We start from the raw sequence: 23,728 nt of genomic DNA, 5'->3' as shown, positions 1-23,728 counted from the left end.
ATTTGTAGTCATCAATTCTGACAGCGTCCATGGAGTTTGCTTGTAACTGGCCACACATCAGGAAATGTAAAAACAAGTATCTGAGGATAACAAAGCTTCTGAATTCTGTATTCCATCTCGAAACATAGGCAAAATTTAGACAAGATGTTATTTTTTTCTTATATTATGGAGATAAATTATATTAGTTATAAACATATGACTAATATATTGTGAGATCTGAGTATAGTTGGGATCCACTGTGGTCCAGATTTTGGTCAGTATCAATGAGAATAGCAGAAAATCAGAAAATATATAGACATTTGTCTATATGTCTTCATGTAAAAAACCTATAGATACAAGAAATCTCCTATTTTTCCAAATAAGAAATCACTAAAAATATGACTGGAATCACTTCTGAAAGCCTTCCCTACCCTGTCTCACAGTGTGTCATCTTTATTCCCATCATATTGCTGGAGAAACTGTTTTTGCTATTGTGGCAGATGCTATCATTGGAGATGAGATTACAAGGATTAAGTACCCATTTGTATCAAATTAGACCATTTGCCTTTATTTTTCTTCACTTTGTGGAAGTTTATGTTTGATGTCCATAACATAAATATGAACTTTTTTGCCTTTTAAATATCTTTAGGAGGATTCTATAGATATTGGCAATTATAATTATAAAGAGACATACCAGATTAACTAACTTTATATTCAATATCTTTGTTCTTATCTCTCTGATACTATCAGGTGATTACAAAAATCACCTGAGTCTGGCACTGAATGAGAGATAATTTTAGATCAATGTACCTTCCCCAAACAACACTTAGCAGTTCAAAATAAATTAAAAAAGAAGTCCAGAATACAAGGAAATTTACAGGGCATGGCTATGATTCGTCTAATAGATACTTTTCAAAAAGGGAACAGGGTGTAGCTCAGTGGTAGAGTGCTTGCCTATAATGCTCAAGGCCCTGCATTTGGTTCCCTGTACAAAAAAATATCAGTTTACAATAGGTACATATGCTAATTAAACAATTCCAAAATTATTTAGTCTTCTAGAAAAGATCAAAGGGATGGAAGTGGGATGGTGTTCTTAATGTCTAACAAAACCTCTTAACAAGTCTCTCTCCTCTGCCACTATTTTCCACACAGCAGCAGCTGCTACTCCATAAATCTATTCCCCACTCCTCACCCTGCACTACAGAATTCTTCCCCCACAATGTCTCCCACTCACATCAGCAGCTGACAATCTGTTTCTCTCCCTCATCCTCGCTTCCTCTCACCTCCACATGGCTCCTCTGTTCCTTCTCCACCCTCCATCTCCACCCCAAAGCCTCCCTTTTCAGCTCCCTACAAAAACACTATGCAAAGTGTAGTCTGTTCTCTCTCTCCATTTGTTCTTCTTGGGGAAATCTGCCCGTTCCCCAGATTCTGCACCAACGACGAAAGTCCAGGTGCTGGTAGTCACAAAGCAAGAACCCTTAGGAAGAAAGGAGAAAGGCCTTTGTCATTTCTCCTTTTAATCCTTGCTCTACTTGAATGCACACATTTTGTCTTGTGTGCCTCCCCGTGGAATTACATAACCATGTCAAGGAAGTTACAAGCCCCTACATGCCACTAAGAATGTAATCCTTCTCAAATATAAGGCAAAGTCTCATTTCCCAAACCATGTATTGTTTCCTTTGATTGGCACATATTTCTTTCAAGAATGTTCTACAGGAATTTTGTGGTAGGAAAAGTTAATCTTCTTGTGTTCCAATATGCAAGAAAAGAGGTTAGCTGGTTGAAATATTACCTTGTATTTACCAGAAAAGGAGGAAATAAGCAGATTCTTAGACTTTACCAGATTTTTAGTGGAATGAGTATAATATTTCTGCTTTAATTCAGAGAATTTTCATCCATGGCCTGTTCTGGCCATCCACCTAAATTTAGTGACTTCAAAGAATAATCATCCCTGTAGGTCATGCATTTGGACAGGGCTTAGTTGTATAATTCTTCTGCCATGTGGTTAGAGCTGCAGGAGTCAGTGGAATTTAGCTGGCAGATGGCCTTCCTAGAGGATCTACGGGAATTTCACTCACATGCCTGCTATTTGCTGGGATGCCTGTACGGCTGGGCTCCGCCATACCCCTCCCATCTCCATGCTGTCAGAACTTCTCCCTGTAATCTTTCCAGGGCATTTAGACTTTTCACATGGAAGTTCAAGGTTTCAAGAATCAGTGTTCCCAAAGACAGAAAGAGGAATCTGCCAGTCTTTTAAGGACAGCCAGAAATGGGCATATTATGCCTTGCATTACATTCTGTTGATTAAAACAGGTACAGGCTCAACCACATTAAGGTGAAGATTCCTGCCATTTGTCACTTAAGTGATGTAGCTGTTTCTAATTCATCATATCCCCTTATCATGAAGATCTATAATGACAGCTCATGTAGTTTCTTCCATAGAAAGGATTGGCAAACTGACCCATAGACCAAATCTGACTGGCCCTCTACTCACTGGTGCAAACAAAGCCAGATCTGTGCCTTTCCCTTATGAGTGAGCCTTCCAGAACCTATCAAAATATCCAGATGTAGGGCAGTCTGAGGTCACTAATGGTGGAGAGTGAGCAGCATGCTTTTCTGACTGTCCTGAGGAAGGGGAAGATTGTCCTCTAGGAGACTTGTGCTCAGACACTGCCATTATGTCAGGCCATGATACTAAGGCAGATAAGTTGTGATAGAACTCCTTGTGTGGGGTCTCCTGAGTGTTGTAAGGCCCTTTGATCTTTGCCAAATAGTTGTACAGAGATGGACCATTCTGAGGAGGAGCTTGTAGAGTTTACAAGTAGAATAAATATCTGAAACAAGACACATCCCCGTAGCCATCTGTCCAAGGACTAGCCCAGAGACCTCACTCTCTGGCAGAACAGCAGGAGTCTGAAGCTGCCCATCAGGACACAGATCTTTGCACATACATTTCCTGCACTTGCCCACCCTTCTGAAGAAGAGCTGGAAGAGGAGAGGATTGAGTCATCTAGGAGAAGTGGCTTATCCTGAAAGGGACTGTGCTTCCATAAATTGTGGCAAGTTCAAATTTTCAATCTGAGGTCCCCCTCCCAGCTAATCAGTAAGATAGGCCTGAAAAATGTTAAATTATTTATGAGACACAAACTATATTTTTTGGCACATCTGAGTATATAATATAAAATTTAGACTCTGGTACTGTGAGATTGTATAAGTTTCTTATCTTCTTTTAGGTCAAATCTGTGCTGTGGAGGTCTTAACATCATTGCCATGCTTTAACATCAAACTTCTAATAGAACAGGAATGAGCCTCCTTCTGGAGAGAGGGAGGACATTCCTGTGGTAGGCCATAAAGTGAAGTTTATGAGCAGTTTGGCCTAGTTCCACTGCATCTTGGTTGGATAATGACCTTGGGCAATGCAGTGTAATATAATGTTGAAAGGAAGCCATTAAGGCTAGATTCCCACCAAGAAAATAACAGTGGAGTTAATTCAAATGACTCCCTAGCAAAGTTTCTGCCTCTCCCTCAAAACACTGTCACTTTATTTAACATGGTGAAGTGCACAGGGCCACTTTTTTTTTTTGGCTAATAAACAAATCACTCACTAGTTGAAAACAGCAGGAGGAGTAGTTTTAGCTGGTGAGTTCAAGGGCAGAAGATGTGGCAGTGTGATTTTTTTTTCCCCCTGGCTAAGGTCCTGGAATGGTTTGCAGTAACTGCCTGAAGACCTAGGAAAGAAGGATCCCAGGTTTGATAATAAGGGAAAAGAGAAAGTAACCTTTCTCTCGGAGTCAAATGGTTGTCAGGCATATATGCAAAGCCATCTAGAAAACTTTAGCAGTTAGTAGATAGCCGTGGGCAATATTTCAAAATAGGTTCTTTATTGATGTATAACAAGCCAGCTCCAAACCTAGACGCTTAGGGCAACTTTCTTATAGCTTATGATGCCATAGGTTGACTGAGCTCAGCAGGGTTGTCCTGCTCCACATATTATCACCTGGAACCGCAGTCACCTGTAGGTCACCTGGTTTTGTTTTTCTGTGTTTTTTTGTGTGTGTGTTTCTCCGGTACCGGGAATCAAATTCATGACATTGCACTTGCCAGGCAGGCGCTGTACCGCTGAGCTAAATCCCCAGCCCCCGGTCACCTGGTTTTGGAAAGCATAAGGGGGTATTGGAAGCCTCAGTGGAGGCTGTTGACCAAAGCACATAGGTTCTTGACCGTAAAGTTCCCTTGTGGCCAATGTCTCTTGAAGCAGTGTAGCTGGGCTCCAAGAGAAAGGAAGTAGAAGTCTCCAGTACTCCTAAGATCAGCTCTTAAAAGTCTCAGAATTCCACATCTGGCACATTTTGTTGGTCAAAGCAATTATAGGGCCAGCTCAGAGTTAAGAGGAGGGGAAACAAGGCCTACTTTTTGGTGTGAGTGCTAGAAATACAGGGAGGACAGGAAATGTTGGGGGCTTTATGATTCAAGGTTCTCAAACAGACAGAATCAATAGGAAAGATTCCTGTGCTACTGTTGATATTAGATAGGTTTCTATCCTATTCTATAGGAACCAATAGTATAAGTTTCTTTTTATTCAGAGAAACTAAAGTAATAGAAGGGAGGGAAGGAGAAAGGGACAGAAAGGGTGGGGGCAGAAGGAAAGAGATTGAGAAATTATAAGGAATTGGCCCATACCAATCGTGGAGGGTGACAAAATCCAGAATCTACAGGATGATCAGTTCGGGTCCATAGACAATCTGTTCCAAGGTACTCTCCTTGCTTGGGGAGTCAGTGTTTTTCTATTAAGGCCTTTGGCTGATTGGATGCGGCCCACTCACATTATGAAGGGTAAATTTTTTTACTCAGAGTCCACCAATGTAAATGTTAACTTCACACACACAAAGCACCCTCATGAAAACATCCAGAATCACGTGTAACCAAATATCTGGTTACTGTGGCCCAGCCAAATTGATATATAAGATTACGCACCACAGGGACCAGCCTTGGAACCTGCCTACCATAGGAGGCCAATAACTTTTGTGTCTATATTCCTCCTGGTCATCCCCCTCTCCTATCTGTTGATCCCCACAACTTCTCCGTGTGTTCCTTTATTCAGGTTTTCACCTGCAGGATTCTCCTCCATTCCAAATCCATGACTCCATTTCTCTTCTACTTTTATTTTCCACTTGCAGTGCACTCAGCAAAATCTTTCCAGCCTTAGCCATTACATGGCGACATCTCATTTGTTTGGCACTCAGGGAATGCAGTGTATGAAGGACTGTGGTGAATGAAGCAAAAAGGACACCAGGCTGAGAGACCAGCCACTCAGAGCTCGAGGACATGCCTCGTGACCTCACCTCTCAGCCCCGAGCTTCCCTGCGGGTTTCAGATTGAGCGTTCTGGAACTTCAGTCTGTATATCTGTTGGAGAAGACCAGAAGAGTCCAAGGCTTGCTCTTTCCTCCCGGGCACCGTACGTGTTATGCAGCAGTTGCCATCTGGAGATGATGTTGTCTTTTTTGTTTTGCCTTGTTTTTAAAAAACAAAAATTTCAGAGTTGATAAAAGGAGAGAGCAGCACCTTGCCAGGCAGTGGGAAAAGATGAGTTTCTAGCAGGAGGATCTTGGAGCTTTACAGGTAAACAATTTCCACTTGCTTTTATGGGGGAGCATGGGTTACCTTCTGAGTGAAGTGTGAAACATCTTCAACTTTCTTTTCATACTTTTCACCCAGTGCCTGGCTATGGGATAAATGCAGGAAAGTATGTCCACTTTTGCAATCTTTTATAGCTTTTCCAATGTACACGTTTTGCCTCAAGGAAGTCCCTTTGTTTGAATTTTTCTTTCTTCCTGGGACTAGGTATTAAAACATACACACTCATACATACACTTGTACACACAACTCACCTTCAATAGGTTGGCAAAGAGAGACAGCAATTTGAACTACCATCCAGTAAAAGAATAAACATTATCTGAGGTATCTGAGAGAATAATAACATGCAGTGATAACTCAGCCAGAAAAACTGAATTCAAAATACATAAGGACACCTCTACAAATAAATATACATAGGGAACGTTCTATAGCGACCCCAACTGTGCTTAGTTTGAGTATTGGGATGGTGAATGGAATGTTTCACATTTTATTCCACATGTTTGTCTTGTTTTAATATCTTACACCACACAAGAATTCATTTATTTTTATAATTAAAAAAAATTGTGAAGTAGGACATGTTTTAGTGTGCTAGCAATGCCATAAGAAAGTACCATATCCTGGGAGGCTAAAGCAACATAAATTGTGTCAAAGTTCTGCCATGAAAGATGAAGGTGTTAGAAGGGTTAGTTCCTTCAGAGGAGTTTAGAATCAGCTCGGTGTCTCTCCCTGGGCTTGTGGTGGCTTTCTGGCAGTCTTTAGCATCCCCTGCCTTATTGAAGCATCACCTTAGCTTGTACCTCCACAGGACATTCTCCTTCTGCATGTGTCTGTGTCAAATTTTCCTCTTTTTATAAAGATTCTAGTCATACTGGATTTGGTGCCCATCCCATTCCAGTATGGCCTCATCTTAAATAGATTTATCTCCAATAACTCTATTTCCAGATGGGGTCACATTCAACATACGAATGTATTTGGAGGGACATAATTCAACCCATAACTGAACACAAAGCAAAGATGGGTGTCTTGTACACTTTCGTTAAAACAATTTTTCAAAGAATTGTGGGAAGCATTCCTGGGCCAGTGCTCTAGGAGACCATGGTCTAGTCTCTGCCCTCTCTAAGCTTCAATTCTCCTCTGCAAAATGGGGCAAGGAATACCTGCCCATGGAATTATGGCAGGGGACAAATGATACAATGCATGCAAAGGGCTTCATCCTGTGTAAAGGCCCCTGGTAAAGGAAGTTTCTGGAGATTTGGTCAGGAAGTCCAGCTGCTACCAATATTGTAACTGGAGATGAGATATACAGTCTCAGGAAGCAAGCAGCTGCAACAGTGAGAGAAGCAGACATGTGCCTAGCCCCTGTGACCAAGAGGTGACAGATGTCACATCTAGCTTTTCTTCAAGACTGTAAGGTGCCATCGTTAAGCTGAACCTGTGGGAAGGGATTTCAGGAATAAAATTTGCATATTTTAAGGTTTTTATTCAGTGCACAGGAAGACTGTTTTCATTTGAACCAATCTTTAATTATTTTCTGTGCTTCAAAGCATAATCAAGGGGAAACACAAAGTCAAAAAGAAATAGATTTGTGACCTTGGTTTAGAGTAGAACAATAGTTCTTAACCTTATGTGGATCACAACTCTTTTGGAGGATCACATTAAAAAATAGATGCTTACCTCAGAAAAGAAAACTACACATTTTTGCATATAATTTCCCAGTCATGAACCTCAGGTTTAGGAGCTCTGATTTGAATAAAAGTCTTTAAAATAGTCGGCGGGAGGCACTTACATACTCACAAAAGGCTTAAGAAAAGGAGTAGTTAGAGGGAACCAGATTCATTCTAGTCCAATATTTTTTAGATCCTTATTTTCACTAAAAGAGAATGGCAAAAACATTCTATACATCCTGTTACTATACAAACCTTCTTTGGCTAGGGGTGTCCCAGGCACGCTGACCTTTTAACACTGAATGGAGTTTTTCTGAGAAATACCCTGATGATTCTCGGTTCACTCGCAGTGATAAACTCTGACTGTGGAAATGGACACTGTCACTTTGGCCTTTCCCTTGGGGAAGAGGCAAAGTGCAACAGCAGCTCTTTGAGTTCTAGAAGTTTGGTTCCAGTAAATGTGGGAGAATATCTGATGACATAACATTGGCTTCATGGAAGGCAGCCTAGACAACAGCTGGGAAGAGAAAAACGCTTAACAGTATGGGATCCCCAAGAGAAGAGGCTCAGAGTTCTGCTCTTCTTCCTACAGAGGTGGGGAAATAAAGCACCAGACAGGTTGAGGGAGCTGATGACAGGTAAGATCAGCAGCCTTGTTCCCAGGTGCATCTTCTCTAAGAACTGGGTCTGAGCTCACTGTGCTTCAGCATCACTGGATGGGATGGCATGGCTGGTATGCTCCAAAGAGTGGCCCAGGGGTGGTAAAAGAGCTTTGACAGATCTATGGGGTTTCCTGCCACTGAGAGTGGCCCAGAAGCAGCACCCATTTCCTGAGAGCTTGTGAGGATGTAGGAGGTGCCCAAGGAGAGTTGCACCTCCAAAAGCATTGTGGTTAGACATGAGGAACAGCTGCCTGACCACATGGAACAGTGAACAAAGATCAGAGGGATATGTGGTGTCTCTCCAAAGGCAGAAAGCAGGATAGCCACAGTGGGACCTTGGCAGTATGTACACTTTCCCCGCTACCCTCTACCTCCAAGGTACATGTACTCCTGGATATACTCACTGGATGAACTAAACAGGAACACTAAAAGGCAACAGAAGTTTATATATGAAGTTTATCATATATAGAGCGTTGGTTGGAGTTCTCTGGAAGAAGAGAACCAATAGAATACACATACACACACACACACCTGTGTGTGTTTGAGCAATATGCACATACACAATTAACCAAGGGTATTTATTAGATAGGCTCACAGGATCAGAAGCTGGATAGTCTACAATCCAGTCTGCATGTCAGAGCTGGAGATCCAATAGCTGCTTAGTCCAAGAGTTTGGAAGCTGGAGAATAAGGATGCCAGGTCAGCCCAAGGCTAAAGCCTGAAAGCTCCCTGAAGAGAGTTGCTGGTGTTAAGTCCTCACTAAAAAGTGGGAGAAGCTGGAGACTGATGCCAGGAGGGCTGGTAGCCCCAAGAGACTCACTTGTGCATGCCTGTGAGGCATAACACCAATTTTGTCATAACGGTGCATTGTTGTGTGTGTATAATACCCACATTTAGGGGCTGGGGATTTAGCTCAGCGGCACAGTGCCTGCCTGGCAAGTGCAAGGTCATGAGTTCGATTCCCAGTACTGGAAAAAAGCAAAAAACAAACAAAAAACAAATACCTACATTTATTCTTTAGGATGTTTCTATTGATGAATTATTAATTTTAATTTACGAGTTTTATTGTATTAAACCATTAGTACTTAACAGGAAAAATATGCAAAAGTAAAGTATTGAATTTTTAATATTCATTATTTATAAAAAAGCATCAAAATTTTCAACATTGACTTTTTTGAGTACACAAAGTCTAAAAAGTAACCACAGAAATAAAGTCCTATATGAATTACGATGAAAATACCAATAGAAATCTACAAAAAATAATCTTTACTTCAATTACCACACCTGAGGCAGTCTTCACACATGACAACACCACGTTCCATACACATATCTCGCTTACACTGACAGTAGATGTGTTTTGCTTTCCTGACCTTTTTGTAGGACATACTTGACATCTTGCTGATTGTGCTGTTTTGTCAGGAGATTCTTTCTTATAATATGTCATGTATTTAACAGGAACATAAAATATCAATAAAATAAGGTATTAAATTCTTAATATGTTTTACACACTTAGAATAAAAATCAACATTTTAACATCAGCTGTGTTCTGGCTTGCAAAACATAAAACATAACATCAGAAATAAATTCCTATGTGAACTACAATGAAAGTACCGATAGAACTCTACAACAAAAGTAATCCTTGCTTCAGTTGTTACACCCGGGCCGGGGATACAGCTCAATGGCACAAGCACCTGCCTGACAAGCACAAGATCCTGAATTCAATTCCCAGCACCAAAAAAAATTGTCACACCCAGGGCAGTCTTCACTTAAGACAACTGCATGCTCCCTGCACATGTCTCACTTACACCGACAGCAAATGTGCTTACTTTCCTTTCCTGTGTGGCAGGCCATTCTTGTCACCTCTCTTATTTTCCAATTTTGTAGGAGATTGCTACTATATTGTTAGCATGCACTTAGCAGGAAAGTAAAATATTAATAAAATAAAATATCAAATATGAAATGAGTGCTTAGAATAAACATCAACATTTTCACATCAGCTGTTTAGTTGCTTGCAAAACCTAAAAGATAACACTAGAAATGAATACCTATGTGCACTACAATGTAAACACAAACAAAAGTCTATCCCCGAAATAAGCTTTGATTCATCTGACACACCCAAGGCAGTCTTCACACATAATAACTGCATGCTGTATGCACAAGTATTGCTTACACTGATAACATGTATGTTTTGTTTTCCTGTCGCTTTTTGTAAGGCATAGTTGATATCTTTCTGGTTTTCCTGTTATCATGGTAGATCTTTGCGATGCTGCTCCTACCTGCTCACCTGTCAGCTCACCATGCGCTCCACAATTGTTTTGTAGTTCCCTGGGCAGCAAACATTTTGTTTTTCCTCTGCTGTAAATGATCTCTTATGAGTTCCAGTCCAAATTCTTTAAGAAAATTTCTCCATGATATTTTGCACATTATTTTCTTTGTAAACTATCAAACTACTTATGTTACACAATTTAAGATTGAGTGAAACACAACGGTTGGTCAATGCTGTGTGTTTTGAATGACATTATAGTTGCTGCATAACTCATAATATCTATTCCACCTTTGATTTTGTTGTAGAAAACATCTCAGGCTTCCACTTTGTCACAGTTTCCTTATCAATATTTCCATCACGGTGTGATGCTGACAGTAGTACCGGTTTGATTTTCTTTGCCATGTATGAGACCAATGTTATATCTTTCTGAAATCCAAAGATTGTAGTATATAATTCTGCTTTGAAATTGCAACATTTCATTAGGAATTTCTGCTTGTTCCTGTGCATAGTTCCTACAATGGTCAACTTGAGCTCTTCTAGCAAATATTACATCAATTGGAAACTGGTAAAACAATTGTCCAGTGTCAAATTCTGATTAGTTTGGGAGATGGGAGAAATAAGTCTGTTCATAACATCATGTGGTTTATTTCTATCTGAATGAGGACATGATGGCTGAGTTCTAGCATACATTGAAAACATAATAAGTCTTTGCATCTACAAGGGCATACATTTTATGCCATATTTTGAATTTTTTTGTTTTGTTTTGGGGGGCATATACTGCCTGAAGTTACAGTGACCATGAAAGCTGCATGATGTTCATCAATAGTCATGTATTCAGATGGTGTGTAAATTGTTTGACACTTACCCACAAATGTCCCAAACAACAAGTGAGTAGCAACCAGATTATCAGTTCTTTTTCTTTGTTGCCAGGTGGTTTTGTCATACAACCTCTGGCAATTCTGAAGAAAGCCAAATCTCCTCAGTATCATTATTATTCTGTAAACCTCAAGCCCACACCCATTGATTTTCCATAAGTCTTTTACAATCCTGTGATTACCATGAGAAAGTCCTGCTTAGTACAGCAGACCTATGAATGCTTTCAGTTCAGCTAGTCATAATAAATATATTTTTTAGTAGGGTTACTGATATGTACAGAACATTTTACTTTTATTTCAGCATTTATATATTTCACAACATCGTGTAGCGTTTCATCTGTTACAAACAAATTCCAACACTGAATAGAAGTGTTGGCATTCTGTCTAGGTTTCACCCCTACAAGATCCTCACCATATTTTTGGACCTCATTCTAGCATTGGATTGTTGCATTTGGTTGCGTGACCATTTTGTACCATTTCTATGAGTCAAATATACACTCATGTTGCTGTTTTGTAGTTTGAATCAAGAAGGTCTGCATTCCCTGTGTCTGTATCTGTCGAGTCTTGTTCCATTTCATAGTCACAGGAACTTTGGCTCGTATGGTCAATGTCAAAGTCATTATCATCTTCATCATCCATTCATGAATAATCTGATGATTCATTGTCCACCTCTAAAACTTGCAAATCTGGTTTTCCACATGCCATTGTACTGAACTGGACTACTTCTACCAGAAAAATCAAAAGAAAACTTTTTTAAAAAAACCAATGCTAACTCTTTAGAATTAAAAAAAAAAAAAAAATCCAGTGCTAAATGCACAGAAATTTAGCAATGAGCATTCATAGGTAAAGCTCACCTGTTGTTGCTTTGGAGTTCCAGCACACAACTTGCCATGTGTCTGCCAAGTGGGTGAATGCACAGATGGGGTTTTACTTTCCCCAGGCCCAGCTACTATGAGTCACACGCACATTCCAGTATGGTAAAATACACATTCACGGAACAGAAGAGTGGTAGGGGTGTATTTTACCCTCAGTGGTGCTCAGGTAAATATATGTAAAACCTGTTAGACTGAGTATTAAATGGGTAGAAATCCCGGTTTGACACTTTGCTTATGCACACCCCTTGCCACACACCTTTTCTTTTTATTCTACTAAGTGGGTTAACACAAAAACTCCTTCCTTTATCCCCCAGGTGCAGCTACTGAGATGCACAGCTGGCTACTATTATGCTAATATATAAATTTACCATAGAAAAGTATGGGATGAATTGTTGTAACCCAATGTTATGCCCCATTAAGCACACACTGACTTCATCTTTTTTCTCTTTTTGCTTCATCCACAATCAGAGTGGATCTTTCCCCCCAGTTTGCTGGCCTCCGTATCATTCATCTGTGGAAACACCCCCATAGACATGCCCATAGACATAGTAAAACACTTTAGTGTGTTTTACTAATCTCTTAGGCATCCCTTAATCTAGTCAAGTTGACAATCAAGATCAACCATCAAGTATGTTAGGCAGATAGACATTAGAGGGCCTGAGGGACAGAGGGAGGTTAAAAATGGCATGCTTTGCCAGTGACAGCTAAATGAAGAAAAAAAAACCTCAGGGACTGTACATTTATAATCATTTCTTTGGTTTCAGACCCAAAAGATCCCACAGAGCCCAATGACATTTGAAATTTATACCTTGTGCACATTCATTTCGAACATGCCACATAGCATCCCTGGTTGCCATAGCCTATGGCACAGGATATCAGAAAGGGAAACATTCTGTAGAGACTCTCCTGCCTTGGGCTGAGAACTAATTTAGATTAGAACTTTTTCTTTTCTAAGATTCTTACATGATCCAGGCCCTGAGGGAACACTGACTATCTGAAAAGAGCAAGGAAGATATTTTGCAATTCCAGAGTAACTTCTAAGAAAAATGTGGATAAGCATCATGATCACAATAGATCCCTGCACCCCAAGAGTAACGTGTCCATAAAAAGATATCCAAACTTGCACTTCAGGCAGATGGGGCATGCCCTACCTTCTTGCTTGAAGGCCTAAAACCCTATCTACTTTACAATAAATGATCTATGCGTCTACACTGCTGCCTATATGTCTCAACTGAACTTTTTCATCAAAGACACTAAGGACCCAGGAGTGAGGGGCAGTTCCTCCAGCATCAGGACTCAGCTTCCTGGTGACTAACTAAATATATTTCCTAACCTCCAGAGATTGTAGCACTGATCCATTTTCTCATAGACCTATACTAAGAAAAAAACTCTTATTATTTCAACCAAAGACATTTCATTTTCTTTTTCTTAAAATATTTGTATAAAATAGTCTTAGTAATACTGATTTCTAAAATGCTAGCAGCCTGGGCTTCACGCTTCCAAAATTAGGAGGTTGCATTCCTTTTTATAATGTTGAATTAAAATGGATTGAGCCATCAGCCTATATAAAGTAACAAATGCTACAGACACTTCTGGGACTTCTCTGAGAGCTCCTGTAATTCTTTTTTTGTTTGTTTGTTTAGTGTTTTGAGATAAAGTCTTGCTCTGTAGTCCAGGTTGGCCTTGAATTCCCTACATACCCCAGAATGGCTGGAATTCATGGCAATCCTCCTGCCTCAGCCTCCTGAGTGCTGGGATTAGAGGTGTGCTCTACTATGCCTGGTTTTCTATATCTCTTTTACAGTCTTCTCCACTGCAACCTCAGCCTAAGGTATGGGTTTCCATGGCACACCTCATGTCACATACCACCCAGTTTGCCATCCTTCCCTGTAGCACCAGTAACACCAGGCTGTGTTTGTAGCCATGCTATTAAAGTTTGGGGCAGGGGCAATCACACTGAGACAACAACTTACCATCCAACAATAGGCTTTCTCCAATAGTCCTGCTCCCAGGAGTCCTTTCTGTCCTTCGATTTCTCCTCTCTCTTCCAGCCTCTTGCCATGATGCTCAGGCTCCCCAGGGTGATCTAGCATCTTTTTCTCTTTCTCTATGCAGAGCACTGTGACCTTTCCTTTGTTGTTTCCGTCCTCTCCCCTGAGCTTCATTTTCTATACCCAGTTGGCAATCAGCAGCAACAAAGGCCTTGCTTAGGATGGCCAGCATCAGCATTTTGAAATCACAATTGTTTTTTTCCGCCACTTCAGTCCTTCTTCAGGGAGAATAAATGCACAAGAAACCCACCTTGATTTGGGGCTGGGGCATTCATTACAGGGATGTTCATCACTTGCAGTCCTCCAAGCGTCCTCTTCCCCCAAACCTCATCTACTTTCCATCCACTTCTGAAGGGGTGAGTGAGCCACAAGACAACACGGCCAAGGTGCTCATTTCCACCATGTCTTATTGATCCAAAAGCTGCAGATCAATAGGTTTGGTAACAATCCACATTGTCAAGACAAACAAAACAAACAGCAGCCAGCACAACCTGGTCTTTTCACAAACACAGCCCACGTCCTTCTGCAGGAAGGATTACGTACTCGAGCTTCTTAACTATGCGGGGAGAAAAGAAAAGAAAATCAGAAGCATGGAAAGGAAAAACCCTAGGCAAAAGATGAGGAAAAATAGCAGTCACACAAAGAGTGGAGCTGTCTGGAATACTAAAGGCAAGAAACAAGTCAGCAATAATTACTAACATAAAAATGTGAGCTTTATGCTCAGGTTTCACATCTTACATGTCGCATGCTAGCAGTTTGGCTCAAAGGAATTTACTTAGGGAAAATTGAATATAGGATTACCTATAAAATCATGTGATTTAATATTGGGAACGTTTTTTATTAAGGGAGAAAACAAGGTTAAAGCTGCCCTGGTACAGTTCTTATTACATACACTCTGGAACACCTAGGGTAGAATGGACCAGAAGGCCCCCAGCAATCCCCTCACACCAGCAAGGGCTGCACCTGTACACAGACAGCCTGATCACTTCAAAAGCATTTAAGGGACCTGTCCCAAATCGCTCCATCTGCAACAGTCACCACGGGCTCAAGACCAAAGTGAGCTGAGCCCCTGCCATATCTTCTGCATGCAGAGGGACCATTTTAAAAGTATGAATGGCTTGGAGACATTTTTCCTGAACCAATATGCTTTGCTGCTTACTTTCTTTGGGAGTTGACTCTTCTGAAATAGCCCTAAAAGTCAGTTTTACAAAGTATATGTGCAAACACATTTCTATCATTTGAAGGCACTGGCATGATCATTTATCAAATTAGGCACATGAAAAAGAAAATCAGTGATCTGAGGTCACGTTTTAATGCAGAGAAGGAGGAGGAGGAAAGGTCTATTCAAACACAGGTGCTTAAGTGATCGTTCAAGTAAGGTATATGGATTCCATGGTGTAATATTCAGGTGTAAAAGGGAATGAGGTCATTCTCAGTGCACTGGTAGAGAAAGAGCTCCAAGATGTGTTGTTGAATTTAAAAAAAGAAAGAACAGTTTACCACCATTTGTAAGAAAAGGAGTAAAACTAAGAATATATATATATATATATATTTACATAAGGATATACTAGTATAATATACCCAAAAGTAATAAATTGATAATTCACAGGAGGCGAGAGTGCAATATGGTGGGGTAGGGGAGCAGGACAGGTACATAAGGTAAGAAGTGAGACTTCTTACTTCATTATTTTGATGTTTTGAGGCAGTATTGGGGTTTGAACCCAGGGCCTTTACACTAAGCTACATCCCCAGTATCTATGTATATATATATGTATGTACATATGTATGTATGTATGTATTTATAGTTAGGGTCACCCTGAGTCACTAAGTTGCCCAGGCCAAGCTGAGCTTGGGATCCTCCTGCCTCAGCCTCCTAGAGTGCTAGAATTACAAGGATGCACCATAATACCTGGCTATTATTTTGGGTTTTTAAAAATAATGTGACTGTATTCCCAAAGATATTAATAAATGAAGGAAAATAATAAACCTACTCCCTTTCTCCATCTACTGAACTCAGACGTTTTGGTCTTTTAAAGCCCATAGAAGTCACCCCAACATTGACTTATTCCCCATAAGCATGGAAACTTCCTGCCTATTAGTGGGATGCCTGGTGCCCACCCGGCCAGCGGATGTCCTGGTGAGCAGGGCAGATTCATGCTGCTGGGTCACTAAGCAGACAACTTGCTAGGGGAGGGGAGGGCTCCAAGAGCTCACCTGGACTCTTGCACCCTTGGGCTACCCTGCCCCATTCATTACACTGTGCTCTGAGCTCCCATACATCGGCTCTCTCCTCTCCTCTCTCTCTTCTACTACCACGTTTCTCAGGTCTGTCTCTTCTGCCTGTGAGTTTCTGAAAGACAGGAAACCTTGCACATCTGTCTACAGGCCCAGCAGCCCGGTTGGGTACACGCAGTGGGATCTAATGATGAATTTGTTTGAATGAATGAGCTGGAGAGTCGGTTCTCGTGTAGGCACCCCAAGGGGCAGCAAGAGGAAACTGAGCAGCCAGGAGGGAAGAAGGCAGGCTCTGGTTTTGAAAGTGACTGCTAAAGGCTCTAGAGCAGCAGGAGGGAATGTGAGGCAAAAGGCTTGTTTCATCTTAATTAGGTATGAACAGGAATGGGCTACCCTCATCACCTTCCACCCAGAACGAGCTTTCTCCATGAAACCCAGAGAGGCACAGATCAGACTTTGAAGCTGGAGAACTAGACATACAGAGTGCAGGAAAAACCACCCATGTATCTCTGAACTTGGTAAATTCTCCTGGAACACCACTATTCGCTGTCTGGGGACACTGAGATCATTAAACACAGCAAATACAAATGAGGTTCAAGTTCATGTTGCACAGTAAAATACCACGAAACTGAGATTCAGACCAGGAGATAGCACTGTTATACGTCTTGCAGATTTACCTGCTGCACACTGTCTGAAGAGATTCTTAACTTGATCAATTCCAAACCTAAACCCCTGTTTTTCAAGTATGGCAACTTAAATTATTTACTGAAAAGAAAATATTTCTTCAAGCTTTGTATCTTCCTTAGTTACAGATTGCCTTTTGGGGTCAATTCTGAAAGCAATTTATGACAGCGCAGCCTGTAGCTTCTCTCCTTCACAACAGCACATGTCAGGTTGGTAATTCACCCAGCTTGGGCACTGAAGCAAGCTGTCCACTCACAAGGTGGCTCCTGCATGGTAAGCATTTTTGTGTGTGATTTTGCGCGTTGTGACAATTCAGCACAGGAGGACACAGCCAGTGAGGATAGTCTCCCCTCCAGCTTTTAATTACCACAGCCCCAGAGATGAATGGAAGTCCTTGGGGAGTGGATACAAAGGGCCAGGGTCATAAAGGGAAGGTGCCCAGAGCTGTCAGCTTCATCTTTGGACCTGATAAGCTGCAGGCCAAGTTGAAAAGAAAGTCACCGAGCTTGGTCAGCAGCTGAGGGCCGCCAGCATCAGCATTAAGCTAATGAGACAGAGACAAATTAGAAGCGTTTTCAGGATCAACAGCTGTCCTTGGGCCTCTTGCTCATAACTAGCTCTGTGTTTTCCCAGGGCTGCTTTAGGTGTAGATTTGGCAGGAGAGAGAAAATCAGGTTTGACTACTAGAGGGTGGCCTAACAGTGTAGGCTGCCTCAGAAGTTGCCCTCCCTGTTTTCAAACTCTGCATGAGACTAGAGGGAGATGCACCGAGTCGGAACAATAGGAAGGAAGATTGATTTCAGAGAGATAAGAATAAGCCAGGAGTCTGGAGACAAAGCTGCACAATGGATAGAAAACTAAGACAAGGTAGCGAATAAGAATGACACAATAGAAATAAAACAAACAGCATATGGAGTAGGGGAAAGGCAGAAAATAAAACACGTAAGAGATTTAGAATGGGTAAACAGATGTGGAATTAGACAAAAGAGGAGACACGTAAAAGACATTGCAAACAGAAAGGGAGATGCAAAAAATATATAGGTAATATACATTCATAATAGAAAGATCAAATGTACAATGTAAAAAATTAAGATCCTCTGAAATTTCCACTTGCCTCCTACCATCCCCCTACCTACCATCCTTCTAAATAGCTCCTGTTAACAGTTGGGTGCATATTCTGCCAGTTTGTTTTTTCTTTTTTCCTTGTAGGAATGTGAGTGTAGATTACCAGGTAAGGGTAGGCAAGGAGATGGGAGGGAGGGAGGACCACAGGCAGGTGGGTGTGGCCTAGAGATGTGGCAACGCTGCCAGGACCAGCGGTGACCCTCAGCACAGGATGGAAGCGTTGGCGAGTCAGTGCCAAGAATGACCTTTTTCCAATGTGGGCCTTAGGAGAAGTGGCCCGGCTTCTTCTCCTCTTAGGGGGTGTTCTACACAGTTTCCCAGAGGGGCCCCAGTGGTAACCTGTTCAGTAGTGCACCTGTTACTATTTTTCCTTCCTTCATTGTCTCACTTTCTCATCTCCAAAGTAAAATAGAGTGAGGCAAAACAAGACACATGATTTGCTCCCAAGTCTGTGATTCAGAATCTACTTTGGAGAAAACTCAAGCTAAGATAGAACATAAGGCAGCAACAGTGGGAACAGGGAAAATAGATAGATCTGCAACATCTTTAGGACATGATTTGCCACTATAAGGGCAAGCAGGGGTGAGGAAGAAGGGTTATCATAGTCAACCGAGGTTTCTAGCTTACATAATTGGCTAAATGGTGATGACAGCAACCAAAACAGTTCCATATAGGGCATGAAGCTCAGGAGTGCAGGAAGGTGCCATTAAACTCTGGCCCCGTTGAAGTGTATGTAGCACATCTGGCCAGGCACATCCCATGGCACATTTGAAGCTGAAGCTCCATCCTATCTCTCTCTCGGAAGTTGTAATGTGCACTGCACAGTTTTGGAGGACTTCTGAAAAAATCCTCCAGAAAAGAAAATTGTTTAATTCTCCTAAAGTCTTTGGCCCTAGAATTACCTCCTCCCCTTTCCCCACATAAAAGCTCAGAATTTAGTTCCATGGCACATTTGCCAGGAAAAAGCTACAGTGGATTTCAGTTCTTCATGACTGACTGAGAAAGAGTTTTGAATTTCCTCTGAAGGGGCCAGTATATGAGATGGGCCACTGTACCAGTAGCTGAGGGTAGTCTACTTCCTGGAACCTGTACGAATTTCACCTTGTTGTGTTGCTGTCTTATTGTAGTAGGGGAAAGTGGAACCCTATGGTAATATTTTATGTATTTGAGGTTCTGTGAATATCTTGGGGCACATTATTAGATACTATTAGGATCCACTTTTATAGGTTCAGAGTTCAGGAAGCACATTTTAGCTGAAGGTACAGACTAGAAAACCACTGGGTTATTAGGTAAAAAATAAATGCTCAACAAAAAGTAAAAATCTGGCTCCTAGTAGCTATAGAATTAATAGAAAGCAAGACAAAGTAGTTGATTTTTTTCATTGTCTTCTTTCCTCAATTACTATCTGAATTTTCTCATGTGTTTTTAAATTCACAGATTTCTCCCATCCCCTCATAAATTAGAAAATACCATCAATTAATTTGCACTGAAAACCCTAAAAGCAATAAGAAGGGAGGAAAAATCACTTGTAAATTTTGAATAAAAGCTGTGAGACTGATTGATTTTGTAATAAGCATTAAAAAGAAAGGCAGAAAGGAACATTTATTAAGCACCTGTTTTGTTGCTTTAGCAAACAGCACTGATTTCCTTAGATCAATCATCTTAGAATCCTGAAGGTTTATTCCAATCATATGTCCAGTGTTTGAATAATTTCTGGTTGTCTTTTTTGGAATTTTCTTCATGTGCATCATTTAGATACTCTTTTAGGATAGTCCACTGTCTACATTTGAGGATAGTCATGAATTTTTAGAGCTATTCAATAGCAATTTAAAGGATATATAGTGATATGTAATGGATTAGCAAAATAAGGATGGGTCATAAACATTGGAAACTGATATTGAATATGTTCTGTAAAGATGTCTGGAGATGTTTTCATATGAAAATGTCCAAATATTTTGAGTGGTGTTCGGGAATGAAAGCTTAACTTTAGCTTTTAAGGTATCTATCTTGAAATACAATATCTCTTTAGACAAATTTTTACTCAACTTTTTAAAATAGTAACTTAGGACGTTGCTTTACAGTTGTTTTCCAGATGGAATAAATTTAAAACTAAGAGAATGGAAATGCAAAGTATAGCTGTAGAAGGAATTTAGGCTCAAAATTATGAGGCAAGAAAGCATAAAATGAGAAAACAACAAAAAGTATAAGAAGATTAATAGCAAGAATTAGAAAATGGGAGAAAGGTACAGAATTAGTAAGGTAATGGGTGAAATGAAATGAACAATGGGCAAGACACGAGAAAGTCTAACAAATGAAGTGGGGAATGAAGTAGTGAATGAGAGAAAAGATTGCACAGTAAATTAGAGATGTTCATTTTATGGGCAAGAAAAAAAGGAAATGGAAAAGAATATTAAAATTTATCACAGCAACAATGCTCTGGGGAAATGGATAATGAAAGAATTAGTGAGCAGAAGGAATGGATGAGGAAATGAGAAAATTAAAAAAAAAAAAAAAAGACTCCAAATGATTGCACAATTGAACCCATGAAAATAGAGGTAATGTAGAGAAAAGAACAGGCATTCCTAAAGATGGGAACAAAATTAAATTAGGGAATGAAGAAACATCCAATAAGAAATAAGCAGAATGGGGAAAAAAGAGATCTGCTGTGAAAAAAAAGAAAGGGAATGAATACTTCTTTCCAAGCTAATCAAAACTTTGTGTGAAGTTCTGAAGTTTTCTCGTGGAGCTATCTGCTGTTTCTGGGGAGAGAAGGGCCAAGAATTCTGGGGGGAGAAATGAACACAACCCGGGGTAGACAAAAAACACTGAACTGCACAGATGAAAAGACAACCTCCACTTAAAAGTCCTCCAAAAAAGAGAAAACCTTTAAACCACATTATTTCCTGTGCTGTTTTCATTTGTCTGAACTACATTATAATCAACTTTCTTCCCTAATCTTAATTTATCATTTAATTAAGTAGGAGAAATGAATCTTGATGTTATTATCAGGATACAGAGAAAGAAAAAGTACTATAGTGGATTCCTAAATGTTTCCTAATGTCTTTCTAGTTTGCGATGTGGCCTCCATCCAGCTAAAGATTTCCATTTCCTAGTCTCCCCTGCCAGTAGCTGCAACCATGTGACTATTTGCTCCAGTAGCTTGTGGGTAGACGTGAAGTCCAACACCACTGAGTCTTGCCCTTATGAGAACTGGCTATCCACTCCCAATTCTTTTCCTCATTCCCACTGCCTGGGAAGGGATGAAATTGGGAGTCACAGCCGCTTCAGTTCAGCATTAGAAGCCGCATATTGGGCAGGCAAAGCAGAGCTGAGCCACGTACAGCATTCCTTGCCAGATCTGAATCTTCATGGGGGAAGGAAGTTTTCTCTTAAGAGATGGCATTTTGAGCTTTCACTGTTATATCAGCTTATCCAGTGCTCTAATTTTTAGTACATTAACTGATCTTGGAACAACACACACATATATTATCCCAGTGTATGGTTGGCTACGTATTAAATATATATCATTCTAGGTGTGGTGATGGATTTATAGCATATATAGAACACAGTGTATATGTATATATCTGTATCTATCTATACCTATCAGAGATAGAGATGGATACGTGAGATCTTCCTCATGACCACTAACTCAGGCTTTAGCTTTTAACTAATTTTATCAATTTCTGTTTTTCAGAAAGACTGTTCCAGATTAAGAGTGAAACCTGTGGCTCCAACCCTTGGCTCTGTGCTCCAGCCCTTGAGAAAATGTACCGTCAGTTGTGAAGTGACTTACAGAAGGGCAGAGAGAGGGCTCGTTTAAGAGTTAAGAGCAGAGATTCCAGAATCAAACTGCTGGGTTGACATGCCAAATATACCATTTGCTCACCATGTGGCTTTGGAAAATTTACATTCCTAGGTCTGTTTCATTGTTAAGCGGGGAAGCTAATAGCACTTCCTTTTAGTTGAAGTGTGATAAAGCACTCAGGACAATGCCTGAGACATAATAAGCATAAAAGAAGTGCCTGCTTTTTATTACTGTTGTTGTTATTAACATTTTTGACATTTGTAGGGTTGTCTGTAGAGCAGCCCTGGTCAGTAATATACTCACTCAATAGATAAAGAAAATAACTCCTGAGCCAGACATGGTGGTACATGCCCAGAATGCCAGGACTCTCAGAGGAAAAGGCAGGAAGATCTCAAGTTCAAGCCAAGCCTGGGTTCCACAGTGACTTAGTGAGACCTGTCAGAAAATTAAAGAAAGGCTAGGAGTGTACATCTCAAGATATGGTGAATGTTTAATCTTTTTTTTAAAAAAAGCTTATTACAGTAAAAGACACATTGCCATTAATATCCCTCAAAATACTCCACCTTGCTTTGAACACACTTATTCCATTGTTCTTTGCCACTTTTTGAATCCGTTCTGAAAGTCCTCTTTTGTTGCGCTGTCACAGTTGGCTTGATGTCCTGCATTGATCCAAAATGATTACCTTTCACGATCATTTTGACTTTGGGGAAGAGCCGGAAGTTGTACAGTGCCAGATTTGTTGAATAAGGTTAATGATGACGCACCATAATGTTTTCATAAGCCTGCCTCTCCACTGGATAGCACATGGCAGCAGCAGTCACCGTGTTCTTCATCATGCCTTGTGGAGACACTAAACTGGCCTTCCAGAACTATTTCTGAAAGTCCTTTCAGAAAAGACTAGATGAGTGTGTTTAAAGCAAAGGGGAGGACTTTGAAGGGAATTAATGGAGGGCATCTTCTGCTGTAATACATTTTCAAAAATTTCTAACATTCATCATATATTTTGATCACAGTAGGATTGTGCAAATGTCCTGGGTTCACTCCTTAGTATTTCTCTCTCTCTCTCTCTTTCTCTTTTTTTCTCACTCACACACACACACACTCACATACATACCACTCACATGCATATACATGGGAGGAAGGAAGGAAGAGGAAGAAAAGGAAAGAAAAGAAGGAAAAAGGGGCAAGAAAGGAAGGAAAAAAGGGAAAGAAAGAAAGAAATATGGAAAGAAGGAAAGAAAGAAAGAAAGAAAGAAAGAAAGAAAGAAAGAAAGAAAGAAAGAAGGAAAGGAAAGAAAATGACTTATGAACGCATATGCTGGCTCCTTAGAAGAGGTTCTAAGGTCTGCAAATTTCACAACAGGGTAATATTATTTATTAGTAGTTATTTTTCCCCCAAGTCTTACCTTAAAAGGTATATATGAATCACTAACTTGGAGAATTTTATGTAAGCTTTAAAATGCTAACTGTAAGCCTCATTATCAATGAAAACTTGTTAAAAGCCTGAAACACAATTAGGTTAGCTCAAATAAAATGACAGAGTTAATGTAACTTCCCCAAGGTGACAAGTTAGTGTGTGAGGGTGAGATGAGAACTTCAGTTTTTGATTCTAGAATTCTTGCTCTTAATTCCTAAGATAGTCATAGATGGATGTGACATCACAATTCACTCATCATTTACCCTGTCCCAGCCACAGACTTACCCTTATTCTGGCACCAGTCTCGGGAGAGGAAGCTCTTAGCCATTACTGAGTCTGATGCGTGCCCTTGGTTTAATACGCTGTCTGGGTCTGAGTCACTTGATACAACCTGACCTTCCAAACCTAATCTACCAGTGGGTTCTGTGAAGAAAGTGATTCCAAGAAGTGC

The 23,728-nt window shown here is 40.5% G+C and overlaps 1 long non-coding RNA gene across 1 annotated transcript; it reads right to left on the bottom strand.

The window, feature by feature from the left end:
- Window positions 1-5,229: 5,229 nt before the first annotated feature.
- LOC102020777 lies at window positions 5,230-23,441 on the bottom strand. The gene is made up of 3 exons (XR_259868.2): window positions 23,267-23,441; window positions 13,934-14,567; window positions 5,230-5,494 (listed from the first exon to the last, which is right to left on the bottom strand). It is a non-coding gene; the product is annotated as an uncharacterized LOC102020777 (long non-coding RNA).
- Between the last annotated feature and the right edge of the window lie 287 nt (window positions 23,442-23,728).

This window comes from Chinchilla lanigera, unplaced genomic scaffold, assembly GCF_000276665.1.
Source record: "Chinchilla lanigera isolate Chin_1 unplaced genomic scaffold, ChiLan1.0 scaffold00009, whole genome shotgun sequence".
NCBI lineage: Eukaryota > Metazoa > Chordata > Mammalia > Rodentia > Chinchillidae > Chinchilla > Chinchilla lanigera.
Note: the sequence above shows the minus strand (reverse complement) of the source record. Positions and strands in the feature narration are given on the sequence as shown.